Genomic DNA, 26,024 nt, shown 5'->3' on the forward strand with positions numbered 1-26,024 from the left:
TCTGTCTCCTCTCTCCCTGCAGTCGGCAGACAAGCAGCAGGCGCTGGAGGAGACGAAGAGCTACACCACCCAGTCCCTGGCCAGCGTCGCCTACCTCATCAACACGCTGGCCAACAACGTGCTGCAGATGCTCGACATCCAGGCCTCGCAGCTCCGCCGCATGGAGAGCTCCGTCAACCACATCTCACAGGTCTGGTGGCAACACAAGACGACCCCCGTACCATCAGAAGTTCTCGTGTTGTTTAGGCTTTTAGGATCAGGACTTCACCCACCCACGTGGCACTGATCACCAGGTGTCTGCCGGCACGCTGAGGCTGAAGAAGCTGAGCTCCGTGTGTCAGCGTGCATTAAGTACAGCACGTAGGCCGTGAATTCAGGGACGCAGCTCTGTTATTCACAGCGAGAGGGCTCATGGGTGAAAGCACACAGTATGTAATCGTGTATGCATGCAGGCTCATTTATGTTGACCGCCGTGTGGACGCCGCTCTCCTCGCTGCTTCATGCATTAAAAAGGATAGAGAAGCAGTAATAAAACTGCAGAAACGCGCGTCCTTCGTTTCACGCTCGGCATCCTGCTCACACAAGAGTCAGATACATGTGCAGTTTTATTTCTTTCTTTCTCTGTGGGAGGATTGAAGTGGACTGTAACACTTCTTGTTAATACAGTGTGTGATGTTCCTGCTGGAGGAGGAACCTGGTCTGGACTGGTTCATTTAGGATCCACACTTACTTATTATGGAGGAACCAAGAAGTATAAACCTGGAGTCACGTGCATCATCATCATCACTACACTGATCCCACATACACACTTATTATTATTATTATCATGTTTCACTGCACTACCTGAAAGATTCGATTCTTTTCTTGGTTAACCACCCCCTTTTTACAAACATCTAGTTAAAGGAATAAATAATTAGATATTCAGGTTGATAACACACAGAAAATATGATGCTACAGCCAGATGCGTCGTTTAAGAAGTACTTTTGCTTGCGGCGGTTAAATACAGTTCAGAACATTTCCTGTTGAGAGAGAAGAACCGGTGAAATCTTATCTCCAAACAGTTTACTAAGTGCACTGACATGCAGCTGATTGTCGGCTGTGTCAGACCAATAACAACCACCTGTAGGTGTGAAACGTCACCGGTGCTCTGACCGGGCTTACGCAACACTCTGCACCCACACATCTCGCACTGTAGATCTGAGCGAGCACAACACAAATTCTGGGCACTACTCCGTCTGCAAGTCGACCGTTCCAGAGCAAACAGGAACAGATTTGTTGGAGTAGAATCAGATCTGAGTGTGTAATCCTGCTCTCTCAGGTCCCTCCAGCTTTTCAGGCTCTTGAGCACTTGAGATTGATGATGACAGGTGAATCATATTTTCATCATAATAGGAAAATGCGCAATAAAACATCGCTTAAGACTGCCTGAAGCAAGACGAATAAGAAAGATCACTTTATTTATTTAGAGATGGGTACCAAGACCCGGTTTTCCACAGACCGCAGTATTTAGGGATGAAGCGGTTCAGATTTTGAACCAATCAGATTCTGCTCTCAAAATCCGTCCCTGTGCGCTCTGGAAGGTTGACATTCATTGAACACTACACTCCACCACAGTCGCTTCACAGAGTAGCTGTGTACTTCATAGGCATACAAATGTAGTTTTCAGTAGTACAGAGGGTTTATTCTCCCCCTCCGACCTCTGAATAATCAGTACGCTCTGCATGCAGAAGTAATGAGACGCTTCTCTCTCTGTTATTGTCTGTGGTTGCACGTCATAATTACCGCTGTCTGTTCAGTGAGACACAGTCACATCTGTTATGTAGGCAAGTGTTTGGTGCTGTGAGGCTGCGTCTCATGAAAGAGTGGCACTCAGATCATCTTTTATAATCCACTCTGCCTTTCACACTGTAGCAATCAGCCAGCAAAGTAGTCAAGGAAGATGAAGAGGAAATCAGACGCGTCAAACTAATGTGCGAGATGTCCAAACATATAGACCAGACCAGATGCTGTGTCTTCCCCCACACGGTACCAGCTCGGCTCGACTCTGCTCGCCTTTTGTGGCTTCTTCTTGTAAATCCTTGTACCTGGTGCTTTTTTATGGTATCGAGCTGAGGCTAGCTCCAGACTACCGACTGGTCTGAAATAACCGAGCTAGCTGAGCTGCTGCCGCTGCTAACGTTAGCTCAGTTTAGCGGCTCAGTTTGGTTTTAGTTCAGGATTCCTTCGCTGTTGACCGTACCGAGAACCGAATAACCACCGAGGTCGTCTCCTCTCCAAAACAAACGGACCCGGCTGTTAAAACAAGCAACATGTTTTAAAGTCTCAAAAATCTTCAGAGTGGAAATTCACAGTTTTGAATGAAAGCTCTGGTTCCCTCGTGATGTTTCAGGACTGTGACCTTTCTCATCCCACTTGAGTGGATAATTAACACTAAGAACAGTTTTTCATCCTTTATTAATATGCATTACACCAAAAATATCTACAGTGTGAAATGTGAAGATGAGCTCTCTGTTATCACGCTGAATACATTGTCGTTCAGACAAAGAAACCGAGACAGCGTTGTTGTCGAATCAGTAATGGATTCATCAGCACTAGTGAAAATAATAGTTGTTGCAGCCCTGTGAGAAAGTACTGTTGACTTAAATGGCACAACAAGCTTTTATCAGGAAGGACAAGAGGGAATCCGAGCGGTGTCACTGCGAACTGTGAGCAGTTATAACAAACACAGAAAGTGTTCATTAGGCTGCCTGTTTGAAGCATAATGTCTTCATTCCTCTTAAAGACCCTCGTCAGTCATTCCCCAACGCAGACGTCGCACTGAACAGATTCCCTCCTTTTAATTATATTTTATGTTGCAAAGAAACGTGTTGAAGTTATGATCCTAAAGACAGTTGTTTTATCAAACCTCGTTTCTGGCTCAGTGAATAGAACGCCAGTCGTCACCATCACCTTTCTAACGTTGTCATCGCTTCCTTATTAGCTAGGCTACTTGCTGCGCACAGCTCTGTTATCAAATACGATTTTAGCCATTTTAAATTAAAACTCAAGATGTGGCGGTCAGCGTTGATAGTGTGGCGGGGCCGGCACAAATAATGCGTGGGAAACGCTGGAGCGCCTTCAGATGTTGCACAGAGCTTCATGTTCCCCAGAGGATGAATCCTACTCACGTTATAGTTGCATTAACATGATACACTTAAAAAAAAAATGAAGGATGGTTAGAAAGTGTGTCCAACTTTCGCCGCCGCTGCAAAACGTCACCATGTCACATGGCATTAAAAGCTCGCCGGAGCAAGGCGGCTGAAGGCGCCGAGTCCGGTGGCCGCCATCGCTTTTTCCCGGCTGCACAAAGTTTTTCCTGATCTCGCGCCATTTTTCCAGTCATTGATCTCAGCTCACAGTAAGATCACAGATGTGTCCAACTTGACTATCAAGGCGGTGAAAATCAGCCGCAGTCATCTCGAACGCACCTATTGATGGTCCTCTAACTTTTCCTCTAGCGCCAAGTTCAAATGTTTGTTTTTTAGTTACCATAGCAGCTTGGCTGTACACAAGTGTGATAGTGATTTGATAGTCCGGTGTATTTTATTTAAACCTGGCACATAAACTCCTCTCTTCCTCTCTCTCCTTCCAGACCGTTGACATTCACAAAGAGAAGGTGGCGAGGCGGGAGATCGGCATCTTGACCACCAATAAGAACACGACCCGCTCACATAAAATTGTTGCTCCGCCCAATCCGGAGAGACCGGTGCGCTACATCAGGAAGCCCATCGACTACAATGTGCTGGATGACATTGGACATGGAGTCAAGGTGGGAATAGTGATAATTAAAACGACGACGATGTGGTCAGGATGAAAACGGGGACAGTAAAAAATCACTAAAGGCCTCGAGAAACTATTGTTCAGATGCAGGCAGCCACGTCCACATATACCAGAAGGGATTGTTAAACATCACTAGAGCAAGTAGTTCTGTGGCAGGTGTGGCACATCCAGAGCAAACAGAAAGCAAAAGATAGAAACGCAGCCGTAAACAGATTTCAACACTAAGAATAATAAGAACAAGAGCTAAAGGATCCAAACTTGCATGTTTGTGTGCACAGCTGACTGTTTCTGCTTCCAACTTTCTCAGATTCAGAAACAAGAAAAAATACCTTTATGGATCTGCTGTAGTACAAACAGCGGTATTGTTGAGAGTCTACGGCTGCAAATAACATAATCATGATCTTTTAGGCATCTAGGATTGAAAGTGAAACTAACCAAATAAACAGTCTCAGACTTTGAAACCCCCTGATGTAGAGTATGCATTTGCTGCAGTGTAAAATGGCCACATGTATGACGAGTGGCTTTAAATATTTAGGCGTTGTGTTTTCAAAACGATCTATCTAAGTGCAACGTGACTTTTTTTTCTCCACGTCCTGCACGACCTCTTTTCCCCCTGACTCAAAGTCTGTATCTCTTTCTGCCTGCCTCTGTTTCAGCCCGTCTTCATCTTATTTCTGCCCTCTGTTTTACTGTCTGCACTGGCCTGTTTCACTGACGCTAACCTCTACAATACTTTTCTCCTCTCTTCTTTCTCCTGTTCCCATCGCGTTCATTGACGTGCTAAGTGGTTGTTGAGGTTCAAGGTAAGGATGCACAACACACCTGTACAATAATACAAGGACAACGCATCTCATACATGCAGCTGAGGAGGGAGAGTAGCCGTAATAAGAAATGCTTGTGACAAACAAAGGAAAACAGATGTCTTCTTTGTGGTCCAGTTGGTCAGGCTTTGTCTTTTAGCGCCGTCGGCCTCTTATTTACTGGGTATCAGTGACCAGATCGGTATGCAGCCTACACGTAGACGCAACCATCGGTCTGTCGGGGTAGGGTTGGGTATCAAGAACTGCTTCCAAGTTGGAATCGACGTTAAATTTCCGTAGATTCGTTAAGACCCGCGCGTTTTGATTCTGCTTCTCGCGCCGACAAGATCTGTGGTGAAGTAGAATCAGAATCGATAACGATACCCCACCCTAGTCCTATTTTTTTAGCATTTCTAATCATTTAAAAAGTTAGTTTGAACGAAGAACTGAAATGCAGGGCCGAGCCGAAGACTCACCTTTGACTTCTTGCGTCTGCAGGTGAACGGCCAGCAGAACATGAAACTAGGAGGGGGTCTGTCCCGGTCCAACCCCCCCACCCAGAAACCGCCCAGCCCTCCAAGAGCAGGCAAAGGCATCTTCGGGTACGTACCCAGCCCAACACACACACACTCCCTCTCTCTGACATCCACCCGCCCGGCTGTGTTTGGTATTTCTGTGTCTTGAACGTGTGAAAGACGTCTGAAGAATGTGTCGTGTTGTGTTCACTGTTGCCCGGAAAAGGAAAACTTGGCACAGATCCACCTTCACAGAAGCACAAAGTGGAAACAAGTGGTGTGTGTGTGTGTGTGTGTGTGTGTGTCTCTCGTGTGAGGACGGAGCATCCTGCGGCGAGCTTATTACAGATTAGACCCGGCGGAGGGGGATGACATCACACACAGGAACGCAGCGCTGAGAGGAGCGACGTCATGTGTTCTCTCCCTTCAAACATCTAGGTCACACAGCTGTAGCTCCCCTTCCTTCCCTCCAGTTCACTCCCTCTCCCTCTCTCTTTCTGGTTAACGCTCCTCCCTCTCGTCCTTCACCTCCTTTTAACCGTTTCACGTTCGCTTGCGTCCGTCTCTACCGTCACTGCATCTCCGTCTTCCTCCCTCCCTCTGCTTCTGCAGCATCCGAACAGTGTGAGGGTCACAATGATGTTTTGGGAAATAGACTTGCAGAAGGTTAGATGTTCAGGATGTCTGGACAGCCAACAGCCAGTTAGCTTAGCATATAGACCGAAAACTGGCTCTGACTGAAGGGAACAAAACCCGCCTACCAGCACCTCTATAGCTCACTGATTAACATTAAGAGAAATTTCACGTGGTTGCATTTGTGTGAGTGCAAGATTATATATATATATACATATATTTAGCAGGGCTCTACAGCGCGACCATTTCAATCACAAATACCGCTAAAGAGTCTGTGGAGGTTCTCAGTCATCCAGGTCATAGTTATCCAACGAAGGTTAAAGTCAAGGGCAACTGGACTTGGTTGAAGCTACTGAAGACGTTTCGTCCCTCATCCAAAGGACTTCTTCAGTTCTGACTGACTGGCAGGGAAACTCAGCTATTTAACCTCAGTGGGGTCGTTGGCCCGGGTCATCGATACCGCTGGTTCGTTAGTGTTCCTTGTTGCTGTGACGACAGTCGTTACAGTCGTTAAGACTACCTGTGGCCAAGACTGAACGACCATCGTTGGTATCTTCACCTGAGGCCAAGACTGAACGACCATCGTTGGTATCTTCACCTGAGGCCAACAGGTTACGTTTGTTGAGTTTCCTGGGAAGTGATGAAAGGACAGCATTGTAAGTGGGGGATAAGTGGTGGCGTAGACCCCCTCCCCTGTTCAATGACGGCTTCTCCACCCTGGTGTAGATGCTTCCTTGACACCTCTTTCAAACCATCCATCTTCTCTGTCTAAAATGTGCACCTGGTGGTCCTCAAACGAGTGTCCTCTGTCCTTCAGATGTAAGTAGACTGCAGAGTCTTGACCTGAGGAGTTGGCCCTTCTGTGTTGAGCCATGCGTTTGTGTCGTGGTTGTTTAGTCTCCCCAATATACAGGTCTGTGCATTCCTCACTGCATTGGACCGCATACACTAGATTGCTTTTCTTGTGTTTGGGTGTGCGGTCTTTGGGGTGGACCAGCATCTGTCTTAGTGTGTTCTTGGCTTTAAAAAACACAGGGATGTTGTGTTTGAGTTTCTCTGATACTCCAGACACGTATGGAGTGTTGTTGCGTTTGACCTTCTTTTCCTCGCCTGTAGTTTTCTTCTTCTTGGATCTTGTGGCTGTTTTCACAAAGGTCCATTTAGTGAATCCACAGGCTGAAGAGCGAGCACACTGTGCGAGTAAAGAACGAATAATTGTTTTAAAATCAAAACTGCGATTTGAAAGAACACGATTAGCTAATCGTGAAGAAGTCATTAAAATGTAGATTAATTATGCGGCCCACATGGAGAATTTCAGAATAAGAGCCTTTTGCCTGCCTGATTTTGCTGACTTGTTCAGGATTTGTTGATTTGTTTGTGCTTCTATCAAGTTTAACAGGGTCTTAAAAAGCCTTAAAAGGTAATAAATAAGTTATGCAAAAATTAAGGCCATTAAAAAGTCTTAATCGCCATTTAACAAGGTATTAAATTTTGTAGATATTTTTGTGAATGTGAAAATCCTTTTTGCCCAAAAAGTTTGTCTGCTAAAAGTGCGGGTGCACGTATTTATTTATATTGCATAGCCAAAAACACTTGACAGGCAGGACGTAACTTTAGTGGCTGTGCGATTCTTCTGTGTAACCAATGCTAATTGTTCAAAACATTGTTGGACTGAGCTCTGTGGCCCCGTTATTCAAAACAAGATGCACCGTCAGCAGGTGAAGCAAGCAACAGAAGCCAACAGGGGAAATTTAAGCAGCGTTTGGCAAACGCTAGGTTAGGTTGTCTATTTATCTGCATAAATAGTTATGATTATTGACGCATTAGTAGGCTACTTAAAATTAAAGTTAGAGACTAACTACTACCATGTAGAGAGTTTTTCTTGCACAAAGTTAGTGAATAAAAACATCAACAGCTTTAACTGTAATTATTATTATAATAGTGGGGAGCTATATACTGTACTGTTATTTGAAGTTATAATGAATATAATATCAAACTAACAATTTAATATTATATTAACAATATACGTTTAATATAATGTTATAATATTATACTCATAGCTCCTCCTCCAGGTTGTGGATGGATCCTCTGCAGCAGACAGATGTAGATTTAGATTTAGACAGATGTGCTGCCTCGAGCCGCCTCCTCCTGAGAGATGTTATTAAATGATTTACTAAAGTTCTTGTTGTAAAAATTTACATAAAACCCTTTTAAAGGTGTGTTTCTGACTTAGATGGTTACAGCTCAAAGGGGCGCGGCAGTCTTAAAATACGATGAAAAGGTCTTGAAAACGTTTTTTAAGCAGGCTACGTAGGTCAACTGTTTATTTTTTGTCTGTTTTATTGTTGATATTCAATTGGGAGCCTACACAGGGTGTTTATTTTGAAAATTGACCGGGTTCTCTACGCCATTCTGTGTCTGACTTCCTGCCTGGTTCATCTGCTCTGTGCTGCTTGACGCGGCTTCCGTCAAAAAATAGACCGGCAGTGAATATTGAACTTTAGTTGAAATTGAATCGCAATATCAGGCCCAAATCAGACCGACCAACACGAGCGCCGGCGGGTTGGTCTGTACCTTTCATACAGCGCAGCGAGCCGGCAGATGAGCGCAATGATCCTGAGAAATGAGTCAGTGTGAAATCACCTATAGTAACAACTGTTGGTCAAATTACAGAGCTGTGTGTATCCAGGAACAGCCACCTCCAGTTCGTCCTCCACTGGTGTCTTGGCTAGCTGTTTCCAGTCTTTATGCTAAGCTAACTGGCTGCTGCCTTGAGCTTTATATATTTACAGTACAGACATGAGAGTGGGGTCGATCTCATCTAACTCTGCAAGACGGGGAATACAAGTATTTCCCAAAATGTTGACGTATTCCCGTGTTGAAGCATTGAAGGGTCAGTGTTTAATATTGTTTATCAGCTCTGATAATGCTAATCCAACACGGCTGCGTAGTAGCGTCCATGTTTGGAAGAATGACTTCACAAGCCGCTGGTTGCAATTTGTAGCTCTCACCAACAAATGCTCATAAAACTTATTCCAACACTAAGTATTATATAACTGTGTGTGTGTGTGTGCACCAGCTGGTCCAGCCCCACCTACGCCCCCTGTAGGTGTGCTCCTTCCTGTTTCCTGTATGTAACCTGCTGATCAGCCGGCTGCTTCTGTGCACTGAATCTTACTTTGGTGTGCAGGATTGTTAAAGTGCCCAAATGACCAGACGTGACTGAAACAGAAAAAAAAAAAGGCACTAATTTATAGATTCATTTGAGTTTCTAGGGAAAGAGTGAACAGAAGCGTCCCTGCAGATTGTTGGTTTGTCAAACACAAAGTGTGTGCGCGCAGACTCGAGGCACAAACACACGGCGGTGGGTTGGCATCATGCTGCAATCAACAGGCCAAGTCCTTCTGTCATTACTCACTCGCACACACACACACCAACACCACCTCAGAAACACACTCACACATAATTTCTCGCTCTCTCTGTTCTGTTCGTGTTTGCTTCCTGTTATTGTGTTGCATACATTGTGCTGTTTTTACTCTAGGAAGGTGTAACGGGTGTGTTTGGTGTGCGATTTAAGTAATTATATTTCAGAGATGCAACATGTCTGTGTTTCACTGTGGGTGTTGATTTTAGGAGAAATCTTCACTCTGAATCAAACTGACTCCTGTTTGTCTTGTGTTTCTATTCTTTCTTGTTTTATGATGCTCAGTTGTCCTTATTTTTCTGGAGGAGCTGTGATTCTCTAAAAATACATCCTGACCTTTAAACATGACCTTAACAGATTTCTCTGTTTCTCTTACAGCTCGTACTTAATGAAGAAATAATGTCTAACTACATATTATTCACGATGCTGTGTTTATGTACCGAGGTACCTTGACATCCAGGACTACTGTTTTATTATTGATGCCATCAAGGTTTATTTAATGATAACTTTGGCTTCACCGAGCTGACAGAAAATACTAGAATACCCTGTCTGCTCTCTGGGCTGTGAGAGCTACAGCGCCGCCCTGTGGCTCTTTACCCTCTAAAATCAAGTTCAAATCTAGTAAGGGTGATATAACTCAGCTCAAACACCGTAATAAAAGATCAAGACGCTCCTCGGGGTTAAACTGCAGTGAAAACAAAAGAAATTATAGTCAGAAAAAGTGTTGGACAGAAGGAAAGCTGGATTCACTGACGCACAAAGATCCGTGAGATAACACACAGGCAATTCACTTCTCGCTCGCCGCCTGAAAAGTTCAACTCCAGCTCGCTGAAGGGTTAAAGTCTTTGTGGCTGTGTGGGGGCGGAGTCAGACATTCCATTAGGGAAAATTAAAAAACGTCCGGTTAAGCTTTGTAAACAAGAATCGTAAGAAATAAACAGGGAATTTGCAAAGGTCAGTGATCAAAATCAAGTTTGGAAAACCATGATCTTGGGTGTTTATTGAGAAATAATCTCAGATAATCTGTGTGCGTTGATCACATTCGACTGACTGATTTCTAAACTCTGATTGGTGCACGGCGAGATGTGACATCACCTTCTTCCAACTGAGCCCGGCCCACTTCAGACTAGCGAGAAACAAACAGAAATATGTAAATCTCTCAGGTGAAAGATGTCGTGAAGTCTGAGACGCTGCAGAATAAACTCAACGAGTCAAAAGTACATTTGGCCTCGGCTCACGCTGTAACATGAATCTTTTGCTGCAGGGTGTTCTGGTGTTTTCAGGTCTCTCTTCAGTACACGAGGCTGCCGTTTCAGGACCCCCTGCAATCCTGGGACTGCACTTCTAGGACTGTAGTTCTTTTGCGACAGCGCCATCTAGTGGAGCGTTGGCGGTAATGCACAGCAACACGAAGGAGGTTAACCCTGTCGGCCTGCACGTCGACTGTGAGGCTAACTGGCAGTATCAAAGTCCTAGAAATGCAGATCCGGTCCTAGGATTGCGGTCCTGCAGCTACATACTACTCTGTTAGACGTCCTGGACAGGTCATCAGAAATAAACATGTCCGCCCCGTTAACCCTGTGTCCACCTTTACCTCTTGCATGTGCAGGAAGAACTCCCCCTACAGGACACTGGAGCCGGTGCGCCCCCCAGTGGTGCCCAACGATTATGTCTCCAGCCCCACCAGAAGTAACATGGCGGTCGGACAGGTTCCCAGTCCGGCCCGCACCGCCACCCTCAACCATCGACCCCGAACGTACAGGTAGCCGGGGTCGGCGTGGAAACATTGGCTGCCAGGAGGGGATTTCAGAGCTCTAACGGAGCCGCACATAACAAAATGTTTCTGCTCCCTGTTGTTTCTTTACAAAAAGGCAGATATTCAACACATCCTTACGTCCGGTTTGAGGCCACAGATGTAGAAATGTTTGGAGTGACTGGCTGCATCTATGCCGCTCTTAAATGCAGGACGAGGTTAATGACAATGTGGAATGACACAGACACACTTCATCCCAATCTAGACTGACGGATGTGTTGAAGATAAACTAGTGCTACAGAAGAGATGCCTCCTCTCAGCGCGTCTCATGTTCAGGCTGATCTGATCACATTTAGCACAGTGACTGAACACGAGCAAATATTTTGGGTCTGTTGAGGCAAGAAGCTGAATATATTACCCAAAATGTCTTTTAATAAGATTTTGACCCGGCTCTAAAGCATCTCTGTGGACAAGACAGAAAAGTTAAAGTGACATCGCAGTAAAATAATAACCACGGCAATTTGCTGTTACATTTCCCCAAAATCTTTGCTTGTGAGTTGTCACCTTCGTCTGGCTTCTTTGTTAAACTTGTTGTGTCACACTTCCGTCTGCTTTGGCTTCTTCAGTGTGTGAAATGTGCTGCTGTCCTGTGTTTCCTCTGTGCTTCTATCTGCAGTGACGCTTGCGGAGTTCATCTAGATTTGGTGGATTTTAAAAAGACAGTATTGGGCATTACTAAGGCCCCGTCCACACTGCTCCGTTTTTAGTTTTAAAACGGATACGATCTCCGTCCACAGCGGCGTGCGGACGAAGAACCGCACCACATTTTATTTTGCATGGACCAATAACGAGCTGGGCCTGTTACTGCGGCGGAAAACGTGGCGACATGCACAGCAGGTGCACGGGACAGGAATATTTTAATAAAAAGACCAAATCTAAAACTCTGTCAGCAGCATCGTGTTCCTGCTTTGCGAGACCTGTGAGACCCAATCAGAGAGTCAGTGTAGCTTCAAAATGATTTTAAAGCCGTTGTTTGAGATAAAATTACTACATAATGTTTCTTTAAACATAACATCACACACAAAAGTAAATTTTCGTCTTACAATCTTCTTATTTAGCTCCCTTTAGAAAAACACTCATGAGGAGATGCTACAGAACACAAAACACTGACTGGTTAAAAATCTTAAATTGTTATTGTGTTTGCTGATATTAGGATGAACAACTAGATGTTAGAAAAGTTTATAAGCATCCAAAATGTCCTCTTGAGCGTCTTCTCAAGGCTGTTGAGAAAACGTCGGTGAATCCAGACCTGAAACCTTCAGACTTCAATTAAATCTACAGATGTGCCGACAGTCGTGTTGCTTCTGCGTTGAAGCGTCGCCGCTGAGCGAACACGGAGTCTAACGCTCTGCTTTCATCATCAACTAACCCAGTTTCTCTTCATTCGTTGACTCATTTTCAGTTTGTAGCTTCATTTTCTCTCCTCTGATCTTTATGTAACTGTACGGACGTGCTGGTGTTCTGGATGGGAAATTACAGCTTTCTAATTCTGCATCAGCTGATAAATGTAAAAGAGTAAAGAGCGTTTGTATGTTTAGTCTTGTTGTTGTTGATTATTGTAATGACGGCATGAGACGGAAACATATTTTCCCACTGTGGAGTCTCATAATGTTTTTAAATGTCATGCTGCATTTAGTTTGTTTGTTGTACTATGTTGAAATTTTTAATAAAAAAAAAAAAAAAACAGTATAAAATATTTATAGAAAAGCAGAAGCACATTTTAAAGCATCACCTCTGCTGTCCAATCACAGCTCTGCTACACACTTCGTTCCCATCCAGTCACCACCTTTGCCCGTCCTGGTCCGGAGCCTTCAGCCAATCAGATTCTGTGTTTGCAGCTTTTCGTGGTTTCTTTGCTTCTGTGCCGACATTAACTCGACTCACTGCTGCTTTTACTCCACAGGCGGCTGACTTCCTGTCTGTCCGTCATCGTCTTCATCAGTTTGTCCTTCTGCTTCTTCCTCTTTTCTCCCGTCTTCAGTATCTGCTTGTGTCTTTACCTGTGAAGTTTGCCATGAGATGTGTTGTTGTTGTTGCTGGACATCAGAAAGTTTCATAACTAAGAGTAAAAACAGACACTAAACAAAAGACACAACGAGGATGTATTTTCTAAATTAGTTACTGTAAAACTTTAAACACAGGCTTTAATTTGAGCTCTTTCACTGTCCCGGTGTGGCTACACGTTTTAAAAAATAAATGCAGGTCTTATAGATGTTCTCTGGATCTATAAAACCGGGACGCCCGCTTGAGCTAAGCTGCTTAGATCACGCTGCAAATAATAAACCCACAGACTCGTCATCTACTGTCATAAATGACAAATAACAGCAGCAAATCCTCTCATTTAAAAAAGATGAAACCAGCAAATGTTTCACATTTTTGCTTAAACGATGAATCAATTATCAAAATAGTTGACAATTTTCTTTTTAATCGATTTAATTGAACCATTGTTGGTTCACTTTGTTTTACAGAAACAATGAGCACCAACGTATAATTCATTCAGATTTACCGGCATCGTAAACAAAGCAAAATAAAAACCCGGAGTATTCATTAAAGTTTTATGGTATCTAAATTTTTGTTTTCTTGATTGTCAGAGTCGAGCAACAGTCCCAAACCCAGAGATATTCAGTTATACTGATGTGGAAAGAAACTGCAACCAGAGAATATTTAATGTCTTCAAAAAATGACCGAAACGATGAATCAAAATATAAAATGACTTTTCCTTCAGCTTTGTGGGGCCCCACAAGACTGAAGGTCCGTTTGAGGGCTAGGACTTGGTTTCAGGGTCTGGGCAATGCATTGACGGCCGTGTGTCTGTGCGCAGTGGCAGCAGCGGAGGCAGCCATCCCAGCAGCAGCAGTCGCAGCAGCAGCAGGGAGAACAGCGGCAGCGGCAGCGTGGGCGTTCCCATCGCCGTGCCCACGCCCTCCCCGCCCTCCACCTTCCCAGGTAACAAGAAGACGCACTGGATCATTTTACGTGTTACGTGTGCAAACACTGACTTTATTTATTCTGTTGTTGTTGGTTTAAATCAGGGTCCAACAATAATGTGTTTTCTCTGGAAGTAGTAAGTTTACGTCACCTTTTTCATCCCTTCTGAGTTTGCAGCACCAGCGTAAACGGACGCACACTGGCGTTGTAGTCGCCATACCGGACAGAAGGCACAGGTGTGTAGGCGCATAGAGCGGCGTTCACAAACGCAGGCTGCTGTTTTGCAACGGCGCTTAGAAACGAACGTAACAGACGTATAAAACATGGAATGGCAGGGAAAAGACACGAATAATGACCCAGTATTTTTCTCTTTACGTTGTTTTGCGTCTCAGCTCGTGTCGTGTTTTAGGATTGTCCACCATTTCATTTATGAAGTTAACAAGCCCGCCTGTGTCTGTCCTGCGTAGAACATGCTGAAAGCTGTAGTGGATATAAGACGGGCAGAGCGTTGTGTCGAGAGCAGAGCTGACGTAGTGACAGTGCTCGTTATGTAAGTACTTTCTGGCCCCAGGCCATCAGAAAGATTGTTGGACCCTGATAAAACTGGTTTGTAGGTTTGGAGAAGTTTGATTTGATGTTTTCTTTCATTGTGGTGTCGACGCAAAGGCGTCTCTCTGTGTTGACGAGTGGTGGCTGGACGTAAGGGCTCAGATTAGGAGTGTGATGATACACATGCATGATGGACAATATTGGCTTCACCTGAACAAGACGAGAAGCTAATTTAATATTTAATTCTTTTCAAGAAATATTCACTGCTGAAATAAATGGGAGTTTTGTGCTTTGAACAGTACATGTTCATTGCCTTACAATCCATTTTATTATGCAGCAAATAAACCTTTCTCCAAGCATTTTATTAATTATTTAACATATCATACAGCTTTAAGAACGTCCTCAGCGTCCTCAGTGTAACTGACAGTGATTAGACGACAGGAACAATAGCGTCTGATTTAATTTATTAGGATCCCCGCTGGCTCATCTGAACAAACGATTCGCTTCCCTCCCTCCTTCCCCTTTTATTCATTTCTTCTTTACGCGTCATATTTATTAAAGTTCATTTAATTTAACAGTAAAGTTGTTAAACTACATAAACAGCTTAATTCTTTTTGATGTTTTAAAATCTTTCTTCTTGAGATGTTTACAGTTGAGCTGTGGCTTCCTCACACCTTCCTTTCCTTCCTTCCTCGAAGTTTCCCCGACTACTGGACCAGCTAGCTCCTCCTCCACTGCCCCTAACTCCTCCCCCTCCCCGACTCCTTCCTCCTTCTCCTCCTCTTCCTCCACCGCAACCTTAACACAACCCAACGCACCCTTGCCACCAAACTCCCCCTCACAACACGCTGACTCGTCTCCTCAACCAAACTCGCAATCAAACGCACCCGCCAACCCTTCCCCGCGTCTGACCCCGCCCCCAGCACGCCAGAGGTCCAGTCAGGTGTTCTGCCTGAAGAGCTGTCTCCTCTCCTCCCTCCTGCCCCACCTCCTCCACTCTCTCCTCCTCCTCCTCATCATCACCTGCCGAAGGTGAGTTTCTCCGACGTCCACCTCCATCGCCAGCCTCGCCCTCCCCTCCCCTCCTCCTCCATCCATTCTCCATTTTTCCTTCTCAGAAAGGGAACAATCGATCAGGAAGCTCTGTCATCAGGTCGTTTACACGTGTGCTGCTGATCTGCTGCAACTTCACTTTAATTATCAATAATTAGTTATTGTTCTGCGACGTTCACTTTGTCACTAGAGCTGCAAGTTTTAGTGTCATTGTCAATTAATCTGCTGATTATTTTCTCAGTTGATCGATTAGCCGTTTGGCTGTAATGTCAGCTCAGATGTTCTGTTTACTGTCAGAGGATCAAACAAACCAGAAAATATTCACATTTAAGAAGCTAAAATTAAAGAACACAGCTGCCGATTTAATTTAATAGTTGACAACTAATCGATTCCTTGTTGCAGCTTAGTTGTTACTATAGTTATCACAGGCCAAGCATCAATATGTGGAGAAATAAAATGTGCAAATTCTGGATATTAGATTCATTAAATTACGTTTAATCAATAACGAGGCACCAAAAAGGATGTATTTTATAAATTAATATTCAAAATTTTTTTGTTTTCCTAATTGTAATGTAGCTGGATCGGGGCTGTCAATAAAGATTATTTTCACTGTTGATTAGTCTGCTGATTATTTTCTCCAATAATCAATTTTTATTATTATTAATCAGTTTTTTGTTTAATATAAAATAAACAAAGCGACGCTTCAGATGTTTTGTCAGAGCAGCAGATCCAAACCCAAAAAATGAAATATATATTAGTATTTTAATATTTATATTTTATGTTTTATTGTTAATTCACTTAAGCTAATTCCTTGTGTGTGTCAACCTGCTTCAGCTGCTAAACTTTCACATGATCATTAATATCAATGCTCGACTAATGATTTTCACTCACACACTGTGCGAGTAATTTATATTAATTTGTAATCATACAGAAGGGAGGTGGTTCTCATGTTGCCTATTTAATTTAATTTCTACAAATACAACCCCAATTCCAATGAAGTTGGGACGTAAATAAAACCAGAATACATTAATTTGTAGATCCTTTTCGACCTAATATTCAATTTAACACACCACAATGATATTTAATGTTCAAACTGATAAACTTTATTGTTTTTTGCAAATCGTCACTCGCTTTGAATTTGATACCTGCAACATGTTCCACAGAAGTGGGACAGGGGCCAAAACAGACTGGGAAAGTTGAGGAATGCTCCAAAAACAGCTGTTTGGAAGATTCCCCAGGCGAACAGGTTAATTGGAAACAGGCGAGTGTCGTGATTGGGTGTAAAAGGCTTCACAAGCAAGGACGGGGTGAGGTTCACCACTTTGTGAACAACAACAGTTTAAGAACAATGTTCCTCAGCGTACAGTTGCAAGGAGATTTCATCATCCACGGTTCATAATATCATCAAAAGATTCAGAGAATCTGGAGAAATCAACAATCAATCAATGGAAAACCAACATTGAATGCTCGTGACCTTCGACCCCTGCATTAAAAACCATCAATGTGTAAAAGATATTACCACATGGGCTCAAGAACACTTCAGGAAACCTTTGTCAGTTAACACGTCGCTGCATCAACAAGTGCAAGTTAAAACTCGACCATACAAAGCGAAAGCCACATATCAACGACACCCAGAAACGCCGCCGGCTTCTGCTGAAAGGCACATGCAGGTTTTGGAGCAACATACGCTGCCATCCAAGCAACGTCTTTTTCAATGCCAAGCCACATCCTGCACGTGGCTTCGTAGTAAAAGAGTGCGGGTCCCAGACCGGCCCGCCTGCAGTCCAGACCTGTCTCCCATTGAAAATGTGTGCCGCTTTAAGAAGCGCAAAATAGGACAGCGGAGACCCCGGACTGTTGAGCAACTGAAGTTGGACATGAAGCAAGAATGGGAAAGAATTCCACCTACAAAGCTTCAACAATTAGTGTCCTCAGTTCCCAAACGCTTACTGAGTGTTGTAAAAAGGAAACCCAGCGGTAAACATGCCCCCGCATCAAATTCAAAGTGAGTGAATATTTGCAGTTGATCAGTTAGAACATTAAATATCTTTGTGGTGTATTCAATTGAACATGGGTTGAAAAGGATTTGCAAATCATTGTGTTCTGTTTGTATTTGGGTTGTAAATGTTAGAAGCTATAAATGAAGCGCACCAACTAAACTCAGACAAACTAAATGACCTTCACAGACTTGATGCTTGTAATTCCTTCTTCTTTGACAGGTTTAGCTTTTGGGTGTTGGTTATTTTATTATTAGTTTGCATCGTGTGATACGTGTTGTATCAGTGTTTTATACCCAGATGTAAAGCAGGCTGCACCTCCGCTGCTGTAACGCCATCCTACAGAAACGCTGTACTTGGCGATAAAGCGGATTCTGAGATATTTACATATAACAGAAAAGCAGCAGAACCTCACATTTGAGAAACTGCAACCAGAGAATATTTAACATTTTTAATTAATTTTAATGTGATCGATTAATCAGATAATCATTCCAGCTCTATTTCCAGTCAAGCTAACGAATGTCTCCTCAGATCGCCGACCTCTCCTCGCTCAGAGATGAACCGTCAGGTAGCAGCTTCTCATGTTGAGCCGGGTCGGACTGGCTGATTGATCAGCTGATTAACATGAACGCTGTAAATAACTTCGCTCACAGACTAAAATAAAACAGTTGTTGAGGCAGCGTGCTCTCTGCAGGCCTCAGGCGTCCACAGCACAGCTGTTAGAGGCACCAGGTGAGTCTCCTGTGTAAAGTCAGCAGGCTGCAGCTGTTATTTTATTTAACAGTTCATATTTCTGCTGTGAACATTAATCAGGCTCAAAGATGTTTCTGCCGTCTCTCCTGCAGTCTCAGATCATCTTAGTTATGTTATTTTGTAAATGTAGTTACGTTCAGATGTTGAAAGCTGAACATAAGAAGATAAAAAGGATTCAGACTGAATAAAATGCTGCTGAGCTGCAGCCCTCAAGGTCTGATTTCATGCTTTGCGTTCAGGTCTGCTTTGCTTTTATTTTTAGGACACAAACATTCACCCTCCTGCACACACGGTGTCTTTCTGCCTCGACTCTTCGGCTAGTTGTTCATCTTTGCATCCTGCTTTCACGTTCGTTTTTTGGTTCACTGTCAGATATAAGCGTTCTGGCATTCTGTCTGTCGCGGTATCGTTTTTTTGGAACCAGACGTGACCATATTTGGGCGAGAGGGTAGCTTGGTTAACAAGCTGCATCTGTAATTCATGATCAGCTTGTAGCCCCGCCCTAAAGCCTCCCCTGCTTCCTGGTCTCTGTTCCTCTAAATGGGACCATAATTTACTAAATGAACATCACGCTGTGTTGAAGAAGACTTGAAACCAGCGACTGAGACCATAAACTCATCAGGGAAGTGTTTACTGAGGGAATAAATCAGCTGACAAGTAGAAACATTTTCTCAGAGACTTCTTTCTGCCCCCTGCTGGCTGCCAGAGAGGACGCAGGTTTAGGTAACTTCAGCTCTGGCTTCACTTTTTAGACCCGAAGGTTCCTGCTTGAATAAAACAGGGTACATAAACCAGTTTGTCTTTTATATTCAGTAGTTTTTAATCACCTTGAGGCCTCGAAGGAAAGTCTAAGTGTTTCCTTTCTATCCATTCAACCAACTGCACTTCATCTCCTCACTTCTCCAAAATGTTAAAAGCAGCCTCGTTGCTAATTTCCATCAAAACATTTTGATTTGTTACAAGTCCTGAACTGGATTCACCTGGTTTCCACCTCTCTCTCTCTCTGCTGTCTCAGGCCCTTTCGTCCCTCAGTTCTACAGTATGAACCGGCCTCAGCCTCGGCAGCAGGCTCAACAGGTGGGGGGGTCTCTGCCGTACCGCCGCCCCCCCTCTGTGACCGGTCAGCCGATCTCTACAGAGAACCAGGTCAACGGTGGTCCCTACTACAACCAAAGCCCAGGTATGCAGTCAGAGCCGTCTGATGAAGACACTGAAGTGAGCACGAGACATTTCCGCCCAGACTGAACTGTGATTCTGATCATTAGTGGAATAAAAAAGCTTAAGTATGTTAATGATCTCTGTGTGTGTTGGCAGCCTCCCCCCCGCCCCCCTCGCTCCTCCAGTTCACTCCTCAGCTCCCTCTGATGGGTTTCGTCGCTCGAGTTCAGGAGTCCAGTGAGTAGAAAAGTGCTCTGCATGTGCACGTTTGTGTCTGGATGCAGCTTCCTTTGTGTGACTTATGTGTCACCTATTAAATCAGATCGCACAGTAAAACGTGGATTTTAACGATAAGAATTTCGATTGGTACAGCTTTGACTGACACAGATGTTTGTTCTCAGTTGCCTTGTGTTTTTATGTTATTACGTAAACTGTGCAGAAGGTTTTAGGTGTGAGGGACCTGCTGGAATTGGATGTTTAACTTGTAGTTCGGTTCATTTGGTCCAGACACAGGGAAAAAATGGATCTATCGTTGCCTTCTGGTCCATTTCGTGTCCATTTCTGCCTATACAGAGTGTTTATAAGATCACTTTGGTGCCAGTTCACAGCCAGAAGACGGATTCAGTAGAAGTTTATATTTTGAATTCATGCTACAATCTCGGGTCTACTATAATAAAATCTTGCGGTTGGTAGCCGGGGACACAAACTCGCCAGTTCATGTTCAGCAGGCTGCAGATATTTGCTGATTGTCGCACAAAACTGCCGGTATAAACATGTTGGTGCTGCCATCTACAGGCAAGGAAAGTATTAGGTGCAGCGTCACCTTGTCATGTGACAGGAAACCCTCACAGGAGCGAGGCGGCTGCAGTTTTCTGCGTCCGGCGACCGCAGCTGCTTTTCTCCGGCTGCCCCTGGTCGGAACCACCTGATCTCGCTGCATTTGCAAAGGCACTGTCCTAGAGCCCGACCGATATGGGATTTTTGAGTCCGATACCGATTTCGATATGAGATTTTTAAAATCCGATATATCGGCCGATATTGTTTTTTTCCCCCTTATTTTAAGAAACAGATGACATAAACAAAGATTATCCCTAAAATGTTGTTATGTTGACACCTCACCAAGATACCCTGACATAATGCAGTATAAAAACAAACTTTTTTTATTGTTATAAATAGTACTTTGAACTAAAGCACAACAAAATATATCCAGGTTTTAATGAATAAGAGTCAAATAAAACTGTACTACTACTAATGAACTTTAAAGTAAATAGTGTATTGTGGGGCCCGGAAAACAGAAACTATAAAAATGACCCATATACTACTGCTGCTATTACTACAAATAATACAATACATCATATCTAACTCTGCTGAATGTGTAGAATCAGCAGGAAAATCTGATGAAAAGTACCAGCCCAGTAGACCTTTACGTAGGCGGAACCAGACCGACCCCGGGGCCTGCGGGAGGCACTAATGTGAAGCGGCAGCTAGAATCACTTTATAAACTCTGCGTGTTTCTGTGTTTATTTACTTTCTCATTTTCACATATGCCCCACCTCCAGTCTCAGACGCCCCTCCTCCCCCTCACCCGGCCGCAGAGAACCAATCGGGTCCAGAGGAGCCCCCGTCTACTCCGCAGCCATTGGAGGATGAACATGAGGAGGAGGAGGAGGACTCGGCAGTGGTGGAGTACAACGACCCGTATGCTGAAGAAGACCCACCGTGGGCCCCCAGAAACTACCTGGAGAAAGGTACGCCTCAGAAACAAGTTCTCCCTGAAAGCCTGTTTACTTATTAAGATCATTTGAATAATGGACGACGAGCCACCGTTAAATATTTAAATTCTTCAAAGTAAACAGTTTATTTTATATATAGACATAATGCAATAAACTAAAAGATAATGGAAGTACATTCGTTTGTTTATTTTATCTTGGATATCGTTTCATGATCGCAGCCCTGTGGTCAGCCTTGGTGTTAATGCATCACGTGTTTACCGTCTTTCAAACTGCTGCATTTGTGTTTTTGTTTGTTTACACAGTTTAACTTGAAGGTTACAGAAGATCTTTTGGGTTTCTCTGTTTTTCCATGATGTTTAAAGCACCTGAGGAAAAAATGTTTTCTGTGTTTATTATGTTCTGTGCACTAATAAGGTGGCTCTCAAAGTGGGGTCCGGGGACCCCCAGGGGTCCTTGAGGGGGTTTCAGGGGGTCCCCTGCAAAAAGGGGAATCATTTATTTTCACTATAATTTAATCCATAAGTATCAAAGTGACTGGATTTCGTGACCAAAGTAGCTATAAAAAAATAAAAACTTACCAGATGGGGGTCCGCGGTCTACTTTGTGTCCGTTTAGGGGTCCTTGGCGTGAAAAAGTTTGAGAACCACTGCACTAATGACATTTCAAAACATTACAACAGATTTTACTGAAATAACAGAGCAAAATAAAGGTGTCGTCTTTAGACTTTTAAAACTGACATAACAGTTCAGCTTCTTCAAATTCACGCCGTTGACCTTGGATAGCGAGCCGAGGTGACCACTGAGTGAACGGATAGTCCGAAATGGAGGAAGCTCATCAGCTGACCGTCGTCATCAGGTTTATTGAACCTCCTCGTGGTTTGTTGACAGTTAAGAGGAAGAAGTCATTGGTACAAATGCATCCAGCTGCAGTAGTTCAGACTCTAAAGCGTGCGGGTGTGTCCCGGGAGCCCTGCCGTTTAACAGTAATAATGTTTTTCTGCGTTTGTCGCCCTCCAGTGGTGGCCATCTACGACTACACAGCCGACAAGGAGGACGAGCTGTCGTTCCAGGAAGGAGCGATCATCTACGTGATCAAGAAGAACGAGGACGGGTGGTTTGAAGGAGTGATGAGCGCGACCACCGGCCTCTTCCCCGGAAACTACGTGGAGTCCATCATGCACTACGCCGACTGAGGAAACAGAAGTTTTTATTTTCTTTGTGTGTCCAGTCGCTCCTCTTCCGTCTGCGGACGGGCGTCGCCTCGCTCGTTCGGGTCCAGTTCAGTTTCTCGGATCTGAACCAGAAGGGAAAAGACGACCCGGTTCCATTTTTTGTTTTTGGTTCCTTTTAGATTCACGCTAACCAATCACAAGCCAGTCAGAGCGTGGGAACAAAAAAACACTAACATTTTATTTGATGGAGATTCTCCTCCTGACTGAGCTACATCCGTCTCTTTCTACCCATAAGGCCTTGCACTTAGGGGTTCTCCAATAAGTATTAATACGTTTGTCTTCATGTTGTTATTCGGTGCAGCCAAAGTTTGACGGTCAGGGAGGACGTGAGTTTTCTTCTGATCACATGAAAAGTATTTGAAGATCCCGACGTAACAAGTTTGTTTTCCTGAAACCTTGAGATTCCTCAGCTACATAAAGAAATCTCCCTCCCTCTTCATGAGGACTGTATTTAACTACAAATTAGAGATACTTGAGTATTTTCTACTCCGCCACATCTCAGAGGGACAGAAATGTTCAGCAGGTGGTTAGAAAATATCTGCGCCTGTCTGGCTAAGACAGGACGCAGTGAGTGTTTAAGAAGTTTAACTTCTCATTGTGAAATTACTTTTGTCGTCTTCAGCACTTTATTTGGTGCAATTGTAGAATAGAAATTTAATGCTAGCAGGAAAACAAATCTTGTTCAGGTCATGATTTAATTTTTTTTTTGTGATCACAAGAATAGAAGATAACTGATATTGTACACTACAGATTGTCCTCTGTGGGCTTCCGTAGTTGGTTCTGCCCCCCCCCTCTCTCGTCCCGACCCTCCCACAGAGCACACTCGCAGCCAAGACTTGAGATTATTTGTATGAAGGAACTGTCACATGACATATTTTGGGATCCGATCCCAGAGTGAACAGACAGAATGAAAGGAAGCTGAAGCCACTTTTGCACTAAACACTAAATCTCCTCTCTTGAAGCTCACCTCTCTGTCGGGAGCTTTTACAGACCGGCTAAGTTTTAGCACCAGAAGCTAAGCTCCGTAAACACGCCCAGCCCTCCAAATCTCTCTGAGAGAGAATCTGACATTATTTCTGGACAGAAGAGAGTTCAGGGTTCAAACACTTCGAACTGGCCCAAAAGTCTCAGAGATGCATTTTCTAATCCTGCTTTTAGGACAAAGAGCATTCAGTTTTATTTATCTAGCTTTTCAAACAGAGCAGGTCCAGACTGAACTCTTTGTAATATTAACAGACTTCTTCCACTTTTTAAATAATCTTCATCCTCACCTGCTTTTGTTTCACTGATAAAATAAATCAATGTGTTTGTGTCCGTCCGTTAGTGTTCCACAGGACACAGAACAGCTGACCTGAAACACGTCTGCTGCTCAGTGAAGAAGATTTAGATTTCATCACCTTTTGAAGGACAGTTCAGGTTTTTCAACCGGCCCTCGTTCTTATTTTTTGTAGCTGCGTCACGTTTGAAACTATTCATGCACCTGAAATTTAACAGTCTAAAAGTTTGGACGAGGAATCAAAGATGAGCGATTTTTAAAAAAAGGTTCCCTGTGGAGAAGTTTTCACGCACACATGCATGTGATGTGTTCACATTCCCGCCAGTGGTTTCACAGTATTCCTCTGATCTACAGGCAGCAGCAACACGCCAGGGCATGACTCAAATACAAATCACGTTTCTTGTGCTCACAGAGTCTCTGTTGAAAACACTCCCACACTTCAGATGATGTGCGTGAGGTTTCACTGCTTTAACCTGGTGCAGGACTTCACTGCGACGCGCAACCTTATGCAAATCATCGTATTTTGGTAATCGATGAGTCGCCCCAGACCTGCAACTAACTAACACGGAGGGAGCCTAACAATGCAGATTTCAAAATACAAATGGGCTTTGCAAATGTTTCATGAGGACGGAAATGCATTTAGCACTTTTGTTAGACCTCAGCACAGGTGCAGCTCCAAGTGTTCGGACTCTAGATACGGTAAAGTCGCATAGATTGTGATGACATGCGGTTCGGACCTTCATGCCCCCCTCAGGATGAAGCGTATTAACGTTGGTGATCGTTTCCTAACACACTCACACAAGATGGTGAACATTTAAAAACTGAGACCATAAATACTGACGTGTAACTAAAACATATTAGTAGACTCAGATCAGGTTGAGGTCTTCCTCTGGACAGCCAGGGAGCAGTTCACACCAGACTCCCCCCGTAAACTGAAGCGTTTAACGTGAGCTCCCCTGCCCTGTCTCATCCCGGACCCCTTTGTGGTTTTGCTGCCTCGTTGTGTCCCGTTAGTGAAGTGAATACCAAACCGCCCCGGTGGAGATTTTGGACCTGTCGCCCGTTCTGAAGTTGACGGTGTGTTTTACCTGCATGCCTGATTATATAACGATGTTTTCTATTTTTTTTCTTCTTCTATAGTTTCACCAACTTGCTTGATTCTGTTTGATCAGCTGGAGGTCGTGACGTTCGTGGTCGGTGCTTTATTCCTGTGTGTTTGGACTCCAGACTGACTCTCAGATGGTGGATATTCTTGTGCCATATATCCAGGTGTGAATGCAGGTGTGTGAGAAACCGTGTGATCCTTGTGGACTGACGTGACCGTGAGAACCGTGTTTTCTGGGTGTGTTATTTAAAAGGCGTTTTACCACGAAAACCAGAGTGTGCCAAATTAATAGAGCGCCTAAGCCCCTCCCCTTCCTGTGGAGCACCGTGGGACCTTTTTTCAGTCACATTTGATCAGCGATCCTTGAGATCTGGATCAAACGTGTGACGCTGTGGTTTCTGGCGTGCTGGCTCCTAAACATTTAGGCGCGCTCTGGTTTTTGTTTGCCTGCAGTATCCCTTTAAATGGCGTCGAGTGAGATGATCTGTGAAATGTTTCAGGCGGCTTCTCCAGGCCGTTCTTTCTCCCTGCAGATCTTTTAAACCTCTGACTTCAGACCCAGTCCAACAAAGTCTTAACAAATCTGGTATCAGCAAAGAGCCGTGCAGCATTCAGGTGGTTAAAAACAACGGATATATCAGAGCCTTCTGGGAAAACTTTGTCTTTTACTTCTTTGAATGAAAAACAAGTCATTTATTTTGCTTGCACACGTTAATAAGAGACGAAAGCTCTCGTAGTTCTTGCTGTAAACCCTCCTCAGTGTCTTCCTGGTAGAACGTGACGCCTGGAGAAGCTTTCTGGTTTTCCAAAGTGAAAGCACATCCCTGTTTTTGTAAGAAAGTAAATGTTTTAACAGCCTGCCTGTGTTACTGTCTCTTATTTCGTCTCAGTGGGTTTTCTAACACACTTTGACATTTATTTTGTCCTTAAACAGACATTTAATTGAAATATTAGAACAAGATTAATCACTGATAATTTATACTTTAAGATACTTTAGAAAATACTTGTTCTTGTGTTAATACTCAGTTTGCTTTTTAGAAATAAGGATTTTTAAAATTTTTATTTAATTCAGAATTATTGGGAAACAAACATCTAAATATTAAATGCGTTATAAGTTTTTTAAATCAGTTTTTATTTAAGTTTGCAACAAGTTCAAAAGTAGAAAAAGTTTAGCACTAGGAGGGAATAATGTTCTATATAAAAATGTTAAATACAAATAAAGCTGGTATAGTTTTAA

General features: G+C 43.7%; 1 pseudogene; it reads left to right on the plus strand.

Moving 5' to 3' along the window:
- Positions 1-25,645, plus strand: LOC119903793 (annotated as a pseudogene).
- The last annotated feature ends 379 nt before the right edge of the window (positions 25,646-26,024 follow it).

The sequence above is a fragment of the Micropterus salmoides genome, unplaced genomic scaffold (genome assembly GCF_014851395.1).
Source record: "Micropterus salmoides isolate LMB-PRFRI ecotype aquatic unplaced genomic scaffold, ASM1485139v1 Ms_hic_scaffold_15, whole genome shotgun sequence".
Taxonomy (NCBI): domain Eukaryota; kingdom Metazoa; phylum Chordata; class Actinopteri; order Centrarchiformes; family Centrarchidae; genus Micropterus; species Micropterus salmoides.